Genomic DNA, 13,413 nt, shown 5'->3' on the forward strand with positions numbered 1-13,413 from the left:
AGAGGCGAGAGGGCAGGGAGGGAAGGGGGGAGAGAGAGAGAGAGGCGGGAGGGCAGGGAGGGAAGGGGGGAGAGAGAGAGAGGCGGGAGGGCAGGGAGGGAAGGGGGGAGAGAGAGAGAGAGAGAGAGGCGGGAGGGCAGGGAGGGAAAGGGGAGAGAGAGAGAGAGAGGCGGGAGGGCAGGGAGGGAAAGGGGGAGAGAGAGAGAGAGAGAGAGAGAGGCGGGAGGGCAGGGAGGGAAAGGGGTGAGAGAGAGAGAGAGAGAGAGAGAGAGAGGCGGGAGGGCAGGGAGGGAAAGGGGTGAGAGAGAGAGAGAGAGAGGAGGCGGGAGGGCAGGGAGGGAAGGGGGAAAGAGAGAGAGGCGGGAGGGCAGGGAGGGAAAGGGGTGAGAGAGAGAGAGAGAGAGAGAGAGGCGGGAGGGCAGGGAGGGAAAGGGGGAGAGAGAGAGAGAGAGAGGCGGGAGGGCAGGGAGGGAAAGGGGTGAGAGAGAGAGAGAGAGAGGCGGGAGGGCAGGGAGGGAAGGGGGGAGAGAGAGAGAGAAGCGGGAGGGCAGGGAGGGAAAGGGGGAGAGAGAGAGAGAGGCGGGAGGGGTGGAGAGAGAGAGAGAGAGGCGAGAGGGCAGGGAGGGAAGGGGGGAGAGAGAGAGAGAGGCGGGAGGGCAGGGAGGGAAAGGGGGAGAGAGAGAGAGAGAGAGGCGGGAGGGCAGGGAGGGAAAGGGGGAGAGAGAGAGAGAGGCGAGAGGGCAGGGAGGGAAGGGGGGAGAGAGAGAGAGGCGGGAGGGCAGGGAGGGAAAGGGGGAGAGAGAGAGAGAGGCGGGAGGGCAGGGAGGGAAAGGGGTGAGAGAGAGAGAGAGAGAGAGAGGCGGGAGGGCAGGGAGGGAAGGGGGGAGAGAGAGAGAGGCGAGAGGGCAGGGAGGGAAGGGGGGAGAGAGAGAGAGAAGCGGGAGGGCAGGGAGGGAAAGGGGGAGAGAGAGAGAGAGAGAGAGGCGGGAGGGGTGGAGAGAGAGAGAGGCGAGAGGGCAGGGAGGGAAGGGGGGGAGAGAGAGAGAGAGAGAGAGAGAGAGGCGGGAGGGCAGGGAGGGAAAGGGGGAGAGAGAGAGAGAGAGAGAGAGGCGGGAGGGCAGGGAGGGAAAGGGGTGAGAGAGAGAGAGAGAGAGAGGAGGCGGGAGGGCAGGGAGGGAAGGGGGAAAGAGAGAGAGGCGGGAGGGCAGGGAGGGAAGGGGGGAGAGAGAGAGAGAGAGAGAGGCGGGAGGGGTGGAGAGAGAGAGAGAGAGGCGAGAGGGCAGGGAGGGAAGGGGGGAGAGAGAGAGAGAGGCGGGAGGGCAGGGAGGGAAAGGGGGAGAGAGAGAGAGAGGCGGGAGGGCAGGGAGGGAAAGGGGGAGAGAGAGAGAGAGGCGAGAGGGCAGGGAGGGAAGGGGGGAGAGAGAGAGAGAGGCGGGAGGGCAGGGAGGGAAGGGGGGAGAGAGAGAGAGAGAGAGGCGGGAGGGCAGGGAGGGAAGGGGGGAGAGAGAGAGAGAGAGAGAGAGAGAGGCAGGAGGGCAGGGAGGGAAAGGGGAGAGAGAGAGAGAGAGAGGCGGGAGGGCAGGGAGGGAAAGGGGGAGAGAGAGAGAGAGAGGCGGGAGGGCAGGGAGGGAAAGGGGTGAGAGAGAGAGAGAGAGAGAGAGGCGGGAGGGCAGGGAGGGAAGGGGAGAGAGAGAGAGGCGAGAGGGCAGGGAGGGAAGGGGGGAGAGAGAGAGAGAGAGAGAGAGAGAGGCGGGAGGGCAGGGAGGGAAAGGGGGAGAGAGAGAGAGAGGCGGGAGGGCAGGGAGGGAAGGGGGGAGAGAGAGAGAGAGAGAGAGAGAGAGGCAGGAGGGCAGGGAGGGAAAGGGGAGAGAGAGAGAGAGAGAGGCGGGAGGGCAGGGAGGGAAAGGGGGAGAGAGAGAGAGAGAGGCGGGAGGGCAGGGAGGGAAAGGGGTGAGAGAGAGAGAGAGAGAGAGAGGCGGGAGGGCAGGGAGGGAAGGGGGAGAGAGAGAGAGGCGAGAGGGCAGGGAGGGAAGGGGGGAGAGAGAGAGAGAGAGAGAGAGAGAGGCGGGAGGGCAGGGAGGGAAAGGGGGAGAGAGAGAGAGAGGCGGGAGGGCAGGGAGGGAAAGGGGGAGAGAGAGAGAGAGAGAGAGAGGCGAGAGGGCAGGGAGGGAAGGGGGAGAGAGAGAGAGAGAGGCGGGAGGGCAGGGAGGGAAGGGGGGAGAGAGAGAGAGAGGCGGGAGGGCAGGGAGGGAAGGGGGGAGAGAGAGAGAGAGAGAGAGGCGGGAGGGCAGGGAGGGAAAGGGGGAGAGAGAGAGAGAGAGAGGCGGGATGGCAGGGAGGGAAAGGGGGAGAGAGAGAGAGAGGCGAGAGGGCAGGGAGGGAAGGGGGGAGAGAGAGAGAGAGGCGGGAGGGCAGGGAGGGAAGGGGGGAGAGAGAGAGAGGCGGGAGGGCAGGGAGGGAAGGGGGGAGAGAGAGAGAGAGAGAGAGGCGGGAGGGCAGGGAGGGAAAGGGGAGAGAGAGAGAGAGAGGCGGGAGGGCAGGGAGGGAAAGCGGGAGAGAGAGAGAGAGAGAGAGGCGGGAGGGCAGGGAGGGAAAGGGGTGAGAGAGAGAGAGAGAGAGAGAGAGAGAGAGAGAGAGGCGGGAGGGCAGGGAGGGAAGGGGGAGAGAGAGAGAGGCGAGAGGGCAGGGAGGGAAGGGGGGAGAGAGAGAGAGAGAGAGGCGGGAGGGCAGGGAGGGAAAGGGGGAGAGAGAGAGAGAGGCGGGAGGGGTGGAGAGAGAGAGAGAGGCGGGAGGGGTGGAGAGAGAGAGAGGCGAGAGGGCAGGGAGGGAAGGGGGGGAGAGAGAGAGAGAGAGAGAGAGGCGGGAGGGCAGGGAGGGAAAGGGGGAGAGAGAGAGAGGCGGGAGGGCAGGGAGGGAAAGGGGTGAGAGAGAGAGAGAGAGAGGTGGGAGGGCAGGGAGGGAAGGGGGAGAGAGAGAGAGGCGGGAGGGCAGGGAGGGAAAGGGGTGAGAGAGAGAGAGAGAGAGAGAGAGGCGGGAGGGCAGGGAGGGAAAGGGGGAGAGAGAGAGGCGGGAGGGCAGGGAGGGAAAGGGGTGAGAGAGAGAGAGAGGCGGGAGGGCAGGGAGGGAAAGGGGGAGAGAGAGAGAGAGGCGGGAGGGCAGGGAGGGAAAGGGGTGAGAGAGAGAGAGAGAGAGAGAGGCGGGAGGGCAGGGAGGGAAGGGAGAGAGAGAGAGAGGCGAGAGGGCAGGGAGGGAAGGGGGGAGAGAGAGAGAGAAGCGGGAGGGCAGGGAGGGAAAGGGGGAGAGAGAGAGAGAGAGAGGCGGGAGGGGTGGAGAGAGAGAGAGGCGAGAGGGCAGGGAGGGAAGGGGGGGAGAGAGAGAGAGAGAGAGAGGCGGGAGGGCAGGGAGGGAAAGGGGGAGAGAGAGAGAGAGAGAGGCGGGAGGGCAGGGAGGGAAAGGGGTGAGAGAGAGAGAGAGAGAGGAGGCGGGAGGGCAGGGAGGGAAGGGGGAAAGAGAGAGAGGCGGGAGGGCAGGGAGGGAAAGGGGTGAGAGAGAGAGAGAGAGAGAGGCGGGAGGGCAGGGAGGGAAAGGGGGAGAGAGAGAGAGAGAGAGGCGGGAGGGCAGGGAGGGAAAGGGGTGAGAGAGAGAGAGAGAGAGAGAGAGAGGCGGGAGGGCAGGGAGGGAAGGGGGAGAGAGAGAGAGGCGAGAGGGCAGGGAGGGAAAGGGGTGAGAGAGAGAGAGAGAGAGAGAGGCGGGAGGGCAGGGAGGGAAAGGGGAGAGAGAGAGAGAGAGAGAGACGAGAGGGCAGGGAGGGAAGGGGGAGAGAGAGAGAGGCGGGAGGGCAGGGAGGGAAGGAGAGAGAGAGAGAGAGGCGGGAGGGCAGGGAGGGAAAGGGGTGAGGGTGAGAGAGAGAGAGAGGCGGGAGGGCAGGGAGGGAAGGGGGGGAGAGAGAGAGAGGCGGGAGGGCAGGGAGGGAAAGGGGTGAGAGAGAGAGAGAGAGAGAGAGAGGCGGGAGGGCAGGGAGGGAAGGGGGGGAGAGAGAGAGAGAGGCGGGAGGGCAGGGAGGGAAGGGGGGAGAGAGAGAGGCGGGAGGGCAGGGAGGGAAGGGGGGAGAGAGAGAGGCGGGAGGGCAGGGAGGGAAGGAGGGGGGGAGAGAGAGAGGCGGGAGGGCAGGGAGGGAAGGGGGGAGAGAGAGAGAGAGAGAGAGAGAGAGGCGGGAGGGAAGGGAGGGAAAGGGGTGAGAGAGAGAGAGAGGCGGGAGGGCAGGGAGGGAAGGGGGAGAGAGAGAGAGGCGGGAGGGCAGGGAGGGAAGGGGGAGAGAGAGAGGCGGGAGGGCAGGGAGGGAAGGGGGAGAGAGAGGCGAGAGGTGAGGGAGGGAAGGGGGAGAGAGAGAGAGAGAGTCGGGAGGGCAGGGAGGGAAGGGGGAGAGAGAGGCGAGAGGTGAGGGAGGGAAGGGGGGAGAGAGAGAGAGAGAGTCGGGAGGGCAGGGAGGGAAGGGGGAGAGAGAGGCGAGAGGTGAGGGAGGGAAGGGGGGAGAGAGAGAGAGAGAGTCGGGAGGGCAGGGAGGGAAAGGGGTGAGAGAGAGAGAGGCGGGAGGGCAGGGAGGGAAGGGGGAGAGAGAGAGAGAGAGAGGTGGGAGGGCAGGGAGGGAAGGGGAGGAGAGAGAGAGAGAGGCGGGAGGGCAGGGAGGGAAAGGGGGAGAGAGAGGCGAGAGGTCAGGGAGGGAAGGGGGAGAGAGAGGCGGGAGGGCAGGGAGGGAAGGGGGAGAGAGAGAGAGAGAGGCGGGAGGGCAGGGAGGGAAGGGGAGGAGAGAGAGAGAGAGGCGGGAGGGCAGGGAGGGAAAGGGGTGAGAGAGAGAGAGAGAGAGAGAGAGAGGCGGGAGGGCAGGGAGGGAAGGGGGGAGAGAGAGAGAGAGAGAGAGAGAGAGGCAGGAGGGCAGGGAGGGAAGGGGGAGAGAGAGAGAGAGAGGCAGGAGGGCAGGGAGGGAAGGGGGGAGAGAGAGAGAGAGAGAGAGAGAGAGAGAGGCAGGTGGGCAGGGAGGGAAGGGGGAGAGAGAGAGGCAGGAGGGCAGGGAGGGAAGGGGGAGAGAGAGAGAGAGAGAGAGAGAGAGAGAGAGAGACAGGAGGGCAGGGAGGGAAGGGGGGAGAGAGAGAGAGAGAGAGAGGCGGGAGGGCAGGGAGGGAAAGGGGTGAGAGAGAGAGGCGGGAGGGCAGGGAGGGAAGGGGGAGAGAGAGAGAGAGAGAGAGAGAGGCGGGAGGGCAGGGAGGGAAGGGGGAGAGAGAGAGAGAGAGAGAGAGGCGAGAGGTCAGGGAGGGAAAGGGGTGAGAGAGAGAGAGAGGCGAGAGGGCAGGGAGGGAAGGTGGGGAGAGAGAGAGGCGGGAGGGCAGGGAGGGAAAGGGGTGAGAGAGAGAGAGAGGCAGGAGGGCAGGGAGGGAAAGGGGTGAGAGAGAGAGAGAGAGAGAGAGAGGCGGGAGGGCAGGGAGGGAAGGGGGAGAGAGAGAGAGAGAGAGAGAGAGGCGGGAGGGCAGGGAGGGAAGGGGGAGAGAGAGAGAGAGAGAGAGAGAGAGACAGGAGGGCAGGGAGGGAAGGGGGGAGAGAGAGAGAGAGAGAGAGAGGCGGGAGGGCAGGGAGGGAAAGGGGTGAGAGAGAGAGGCGGGAGGGCAGGGAGGGAAGGGAGAGAGAGAGAGAGAGAGAGAGAGGCGAGAGGTCAGGGAGGGAAAGGGGTGAGAGAGAGAGAGAGGCGGGAGGGCAGGGAGGGAAGGGGGAGAGAGAGAGAGAGAGAGAGAGGCGAGAGGTCAGGGAGGGAAAGGGGTGAGAGAGAGAGAGAGGCGGGAGGGCAGGGAGGGAAGGGGGTGAGAGAGAGAGAGAGGCGAGAGGGCAGGGAGGGAAGGTGGGGAGAGAGAGAGGCGGGAGGGCAGGGAGGGAAAGGGGTGAGAGAGAGAGAGGCAGGAGGGCAGGGAGGGAAGGGGGGAGAGAGAGAGAGAGAGAGAGAGAGAGGTGGGAGGGAAGGGGGAGAGAGAGAGAGAGGCGGGAGGGCAGGGAAAGAGGGGAGAGAGAGACTGTATGTAGGCTACATTTGTTTCTATTTATTTATTTATTTATTTATGTATTTATTTTCGAATTTATTCCCAAAAACTGAAATAGTGAATGCTGAAATAAAAATGTTGATATTTGTGAGGCCAATAAAGCAACCTTTGAATTTTAATTTGAGACAGACAGACAGACAGACAGAAAGACAGAATCAGAATCAAGTTTATTGCCAAGTCCAACTTGCATACAAGGAATTTTCTTTGGTGATTGGTGCTTGAACAGTTCAAGGTCCCCTTGCATCGTTTTTTCATTAACTGTGCGGTGGTCTCTAGTATGAATGAATGCCCTGTGAGCCGGTTTTGGTGAAAAAAATGCTGTGGTTCTCCTGTTTCAGGCTGTTTTAGTTTGGTGGAGGAGTGGGTGGCGGGAGAACGACAGGATTTCAGCTCTAATCATTATTATTCATGACATGTAAATGTGTTACCTCTGATTGGCTAACAGTACTGTGACGCTACCTCCAGTGGGTCAGAACAAGCGGATGTGGGTGTCTTTGTAAAAACTGTTTCAATTGGCTATTATGGTCTCGATGTGTTTGTGTGTCTTCCCCAGTGACCAATAACAATGTAGATGTGGCAGCGGGGGCGTGGCCAAGCGTCGGTCTATGAATGGAGGGCGGAGTCAGGGAAGGTACTGTAAGTGGCAGAATCACTGCACCTGACGGGAATTAACGTGTGTTTGTGTGTCTTCCCCAGTGACTGCGCCCTATAAGAGGAGAGGGAGAGCAGAGGAAGGGAGCTCTCTCCCCAACCAGAACGCCTGTGTGTGTGTGTGTGTGTGTGTGTGTGTGTGTGTGTGTGTGTGTGTGTGTGTGTGTGTGTGTGTGTGCGTGCGCGAGACTGGGAGGGAGTCATTCATTCATTCATTCATTCATTTATTTAACTGAATACTCCCTGTGGCAGCGGCTCTCATCAAGGCACGGAGCGGAGCTCGCCTCGGGATGTGTGGGGGGAATAACGTCCCCTGGCTGGGAGCTGACTGGCCCTGGCAGCACTGGTTTGTTCGGGAGAGGGCAGGGGTCACTGGCTGCCAAGTCTGGGGAGGCTGGGACCTAGGGTTAGGGTTAGGTGAATTACGTCCCGAGGCGCGGACCTAGCCCGCCCAGGGAGCACTCTTTCGTTCAGGAGAGGGCAGAGGCTGCTGGCTGCCAAATCTGGGGAGGCTGGGACCTCCCCTGCCCGAGTTACGAGCGTGCAAAGTCGGGCTGGAGCCGCCGTTAGAAACGAAACTGATGCGGAGCGGAGCACTGCGCCACGCCTCGGGGCGAATTACGTCTCTCTCCTCGCGCTTTCTTCCCGTGGGCGGTCGCAAGCCAAGGTGGGCGAGCCCATGAATACTAATTTTCGAAGTGACGTAACTTCATATGGCTTTTTCTGATCCGCTTGTTTTTCCGACTATTTTCTTTCATAAGCTAATACAGGGAATGGGAGTAGAATTACATTTTCACATGCAGCATGCATATGCAACTCAGAGTGAACTATGGTATTTCGAAAAGAGCCAGTATTAAACGTTTTTGGTGGAAGGGCACCTTTAAGACAGAAGAATTTAGCAAAGACAAAAGTAGCTCTACACATAGAATAAGAAATAGAAGAATCTGAAATATACACATTTGAAAAGTGGACATATTTAAAGGGTATGTGTGTGAATTGTTGAAGTCCAAACTGTACAGTATGTCCCAGAATGTGCAAAAATAGGTCACATGATGATGGAGAAGAGACATTTGAGAGAGGAAGAGAGAATATGTGCAATGGGTTAAATAAATAGCCGAGCTGTACAGCGTGTGCCAGAATGTGCAATAAAAGTTCACAGAATGAAGGTGTATGACATGACCATGAAATGTGCAGAATTGCAGTTCAGAGACAAAGTGCATTAATGTTACAGATTGGAAGTGTGAGGTTAGAGTCAGTGGGGGTCTCTGACCCTACTGATGAGGCCAGCTGCACTGGGGAAAAAAGCTGACCTTATGGCGTGAAGTTTTGGTTCTAATGGACCGCAGCCTCTTACCAGAGAAGAGTGGTTCAAAAAGTTTGTGTCCGGGGTGAGAGGGGTCGGCCACAATCCCTTCTGCTCTCCTCAGGGTCCTGGACTCGTACAGGTCCTGAAGAGACGGAAAGTTTTAGCCAATCATCCTCTCAGCAGAGCGAATGATGCACTGCAGTCTGCCTTTGACTATGGCAGTGGCAGCAGTGTACCAGACGGTGATGGAGGAGGTGAGGATGGTCTCAATGATGGTGGTGTAAAAGTGCACTATCATTGTCTTTGGCAGATGAAACTTCTTCAACTGCTGCAGGAACAATATCCTCTGCTGTGCTTTCTTGGTGAGAGAGCAGGTATACGTCCCCCACTTAAGGTCCTGAGTGATTATAGTGCTCGGCAAGAAATACTCCACAGAGATTACTGGGGAGTCAAACAGGATGATGGGGGAGGGAGGGTGTGGCAGAGTTCCTCCTGAAGTCTACAGTCATCTCCACTGTCTTTAGAGCATTAAAGGTCATAGGCAACGGTCGGAGGTGAAACGTAGAATATCAACTTTCTTGTCTAGAAGAATGACCCAAAAAGCGAATTCAATCTTCCTAGTGTCTAATTTGCGCCCTAAAATTGAATAAAACAGTTAAAATACATTGTTTTGCCCAATTTCCGAAGGTTTGTTTACATCTCACTTATGCGCACTTTCACCGCCAGGGGACCATCGTCATGATGTCATTTAAGCCAAACAGACTGGGAGCAGTTCCGTGTTTACTTGCGAACTGAGCACACGTGTACGGACTTTGGTCGTGAGAGGTTGTGTAAAATGTCTGATAGCGATTTTGAAGTAGGAACTCTCCAAATTGAATATCGAGAGGTGAAACCATATATGTATGAACCTATGGCCGTTGCGAAGCAATCGGTGAATGTGACTCACTGGTTTGACCGTGCGGCCTGAGAATCGGACAGCGACTCGGCCGACTCTGATCGCAGTGACCCCGGACCTCAACAAGACTCGCGCCCAAACGCTTTATCCTGGTAGTTATGATAAATTCTTACTTTCGTTGTAATATTAAATAAGAGCCCTTTTGAAGAATAATTAAACCGCCCTCCCGAGTGGATATAGGTAACGATTACTTGACAGCGCGCCAGTAGGCCACATTAGCCTGCCATCCGCGGCATTATACTATTTATAGCCTACTCTAAGCAAGGAAATATCCCTTTGTCTCATTTCCACAATGATTGTACAGGATCCCTCAGGATTCTTGACTTGTCAATTGCAAGCAAAAGTAAAAATGTTTACCTCCAATCTTCTCCTTTTTGCTTGAGTGTTGCTGCTCCGTTTCTTCTTTGACTGCTTGATTTTGTTTCACGCGCACAACCCACTCTCTCCGCCTCTTCTCCTCTTCCGGAAAAAAACAACCCTCTGGCTTAACGCGCACAATCCACTCTCTCCGTCTCTTCTCCTCTTCCAGAAAAAGCCATTCCACTCGCTCTGCCTCTTCTCCTCTCTCGGAAAAAGCCAACCCACTTGCACCGCCTCTTCTCCTATCTCAGAAAAAGCCAATCCACTCTCTCCGCCTCTTCTCCTCTCTTGGAAAAAGGTAAAAACTTCTTCCTGAACCGGTCCTGCTGTTACAGTTCACTGCACAACAAGGCATGGTTTTTCTTCGGAAATTCCTGAATGCACGTCTGCACTCAAGCCCAACGGCAATGTAAGTAAACGAAAGTGGACTCAACTCAAGCAGTTTGTTTGGCTTAAATGACATCATGTGCCGAGTGGTCACAAAAATAGCTGAACAGAAATTCACCGCAATCCACGCTAACTTATTTTAATTATTACTTATTAACAATACTTCTTGGGACCAAAAGAAAATTACAGAGGGTTTTTTAACATATAAAGTTTCCAATATGCATAAAATTAAAACCGTTGCCGATGAGCTTTAAGCTTGAAGTTGGTCTGCCTGCACTAGAACACCAGATGGTCAATCTCCCACCTGCAGGCAGACTCATCCTCAGCAGAGATGAGTCCAATGAGTGTGGTGTCCTCTGTGAACTTTAGGAGCTTGACAGACTGATGACTAGAGGTGCAGCTGTTGGTGTACAGGCAGTGTCAGGCAGTAAGTTAGTGATCCACCTGCAGGTGGAGTCAGGCACACTTAGCTGGGAGAGTTTGTCCTGCAGAAGAACCGGGATGATTGTGTTGAAGGCGGAACTGAAATCCACAAACAGGATCCTAGCATATAGTGGTGCTTGAAAGTTTGTGAACCCTTTAGAATGTTCTATATTTCTGCATAAATATGACTTAAAACATCATCAGATTTTCACACAAGTCCTAAAAGTAGATAAAGAGAACCCAGTTAAACAAATGAGACAAAAATATTATATTCGGTCATTTATTTATTGAGGAAAATGATCCAATATTACATATCTGTGAGTGGCAAAAGTATGTGAACCTCTAGGATTAGCAGTTAACTTGAAGGTGAAATTAGAGTCAGGTGTTTTCAATCACTGGGATGACAGTCAGGTGTGAGTGGGCACCCTGTTTTATTTAAAGAACAGGGATCTATCAAAGTCTGATCTTCACAACACATGCTTGTGGAAGTGTATCATGGCACGAACAAAGGAGATTTCTGAGGACCTCAGAAAAAGCATTGTTGATGCTCATCAGGCTGGAAAAGGTTACAAAACCATCTCTAAAGAGTTTGGACTCCACCAATCCACAGTCAGACAGATTGTGCACAAATGGAGGAAATTCAAGACCATTGTTACCCTACCCAGGAGTGGTTGACCAACAAAGATCACTCCAAGAGCAAGGGGTGTAATAGTCGGCGAGGTCAAAAAGGACCCCAGGGTAACTTCTAAGCAACTGAAGGCCTCTCTCACATTGGCTAATGTTAATGGTCATGAATCCACCATCAGGAGAACACTGAACAACAACGGTGTGCATGGCAGGGTTGCAAGGAGAAAGCCACTGCTCTCCAAAAAGAACATTGCTGCTCATCTGCAGTTTGCTAAAGATCATGTGGACAAGTCAGAAGGCTATTGGAAAAATGTTTTGTAGACGGATGAGACCAAAATAGAACTTTTGGTTTAAATGAGAAGCGTTATGTTTGGAGAAAGGAAAACACTGCATTCCAGCATAAGAACCTCATCCCATCTGTGAAACATGGTGGTGGTAGTATCATGGTTTGGGCCTGTTTTGCTGCATCTGGGCCAGGATGGCTTGCCATCATTGATGGAACAATGAATTTTGAATTATACCAGCGAATTCTGAAGGAAAATGTCAGGACATCTGTCCATGAGCTGAATCTCAAGAGAAGGTGGGTCATGCAGCAAGACAACGACCCTAAGCACACAAGTCGTTCTACCAAAGAATGGTTAAAGAAGAATCAAGTTAATGTTTTGGAATGGCCAAGTCAAAGTCCTCATCTTAATCCAATGGAAATGTTGTGGAAGGACCTGAAGCAAGCAGTTCATGTGAGGAAACCCACCAACATCCCAGAGTTGAAGCTGTTCTGTACGGAGGAATGGGCCAAAATTCCTCCAAGCCGGTGTGCAGGACTGATCAACAGTTACCAGAAACTAGTTGCAGTTATTGCTGCGCAAGGGGGTCACACCAGATACTGAAAGCAAAGGTTCACATACTTTTGCTACTCACAGATATGTAATATTGGATCATTTTACTCAATAAATAAATTACCAAGTATAATATTTTTGTCTCATTTGTTTAACTGGGTTCTCTTTATCTACTTTTAGGACTTGTGTGAAAATCTGATGATGTTTTAGGTCATATTTATGCAGAAATATAGAAAATTCTAAAGGGTTCCCAAACTTTCAAGCACCACTGTAGTACAGACAATTAACCGGTTTATCAACCAACATTAACTTGTCCCTTATGGTTAATGTTAGCATTTAAAGGTGCTGACTGCAAACTCATCTGAATTTTTTTTTTTAATTGCGCATGGTATTTTCCTATCTCTCACAAGAAGAATATCATGTGGACGAGATGTGATCATTTTGATGTGCTGAGGGTCACTTTCCTCCGTTTTGGGACTGTTTTCCTCCCTCTTGAGGTAAACAGTATGGCCGTATGGAAACAGGTGAAAGCAAGAAGCTTTAACTAATTAGCATAACTATGGAACTGCGTCACACCAAGATGGCGACGCGTAGAAAATATCGTGACTCTGCATCGAGCCTCGGAGAGTTTTGAGTCGCAGGTATGTAATTTGTGGTTGACATTCGTGAATAGATCCATGAAGTAAAAGAAGACTATATATTTTCTCTGTTACTGCTTTTGTGTTATTGTTTCTTTCTCTGTAAGATCAAAACATTACATGTAGAACTCCATACTCGCTACTGTAGATTCTAAAGTTAAGATAGCTAAGCACTAGCTAGAATGATTTAGTTATCTGTCCAGAAAAATGACATGGCACCTAACCTTGCTCTATCTTGCAGTTGCACTCACTAGGCAGGCTTTCTTTCTCTTTTCGGCTGGTGAACTGAAGGGAGAGCGGAGTCCGCCAGGTTTGCCCACGCCGACTTGTTTTGGTTAAAAGTAGCTCAAACACGCCCCACGGTGGTCACACGATATTGTTGCTCACTTGCTTTGGCAGTCTCCGGAATTGTAAAATGTGGGATACATTTTATCTCGGCAAAACATTTACACATTGGATACAGGGTGTGTGCAGCAGTGAAACATCTCAAATCTCCAACAACAATAGAAATGGAACATTTTGCCCAGAATTCAACTTTGCAGTCAGCACCTTTAAATGCAGCTTCCTAGTTCTCCTGATAAAAAATACCAAGATTGAGTGAGTGTTACTAAACACACTCACACACAAACAATATTATAGCCGATGGCTTTGTAGCATCCCTGGACAGGCTTTTTTTTTTTTTAAATTGTGGTTTCAGTGGGTGAATGGAATAAATTACTTGATGTTTATGGTTAAAATGGAAGCTGTAGTTGGAGATTCATATTTCTTTCATGTTCAGTGACAGTTCATCATTTTCATTAGCGTATGACTGTCTTTTGACAGTCAAACAAGAGCTTTTGATTATAGGTGTTGATCTATAGCAGGGCCGGGCAATTAATTTTCCCAAGGGGCCACATGAGAAACTTGGACTGTCGTGGAGGGCTGAACCAATAGGCTGAACTTAACTCTGCTCAACTTAACTTTGTTCAAACAACAGTAAATTGTCTGGTTTTGATTAGGCTATGAAAATGTAGAGCAGGCCAAATATTATATCATTATTTTCTTTTATTTTTAACATTCTTTTAACATTACAGCATTGAAAATGTGCAGGTTTTTTGCAGTATGTCAAAGAGCAGCATTTAATCAAATTTATACAAGTTCTATGTGT

The sequence above is a fragment of the Neoarius graeffei genome, chromosome 15 (genome assembly GCF_027579695.1).
Source record: "Neoarius graeffei isolate fNeoGra1 chromosome 15, fNeoGra1.pri, whole genome shotgun sequence".
NCBI classification, from domain to species: domain Eukaryota; kingdom Metazoa; phylum Chordata; class Actinopteri; order Siluriformes; family Ariidae; genus Neoarius; species Neoarius graeffei.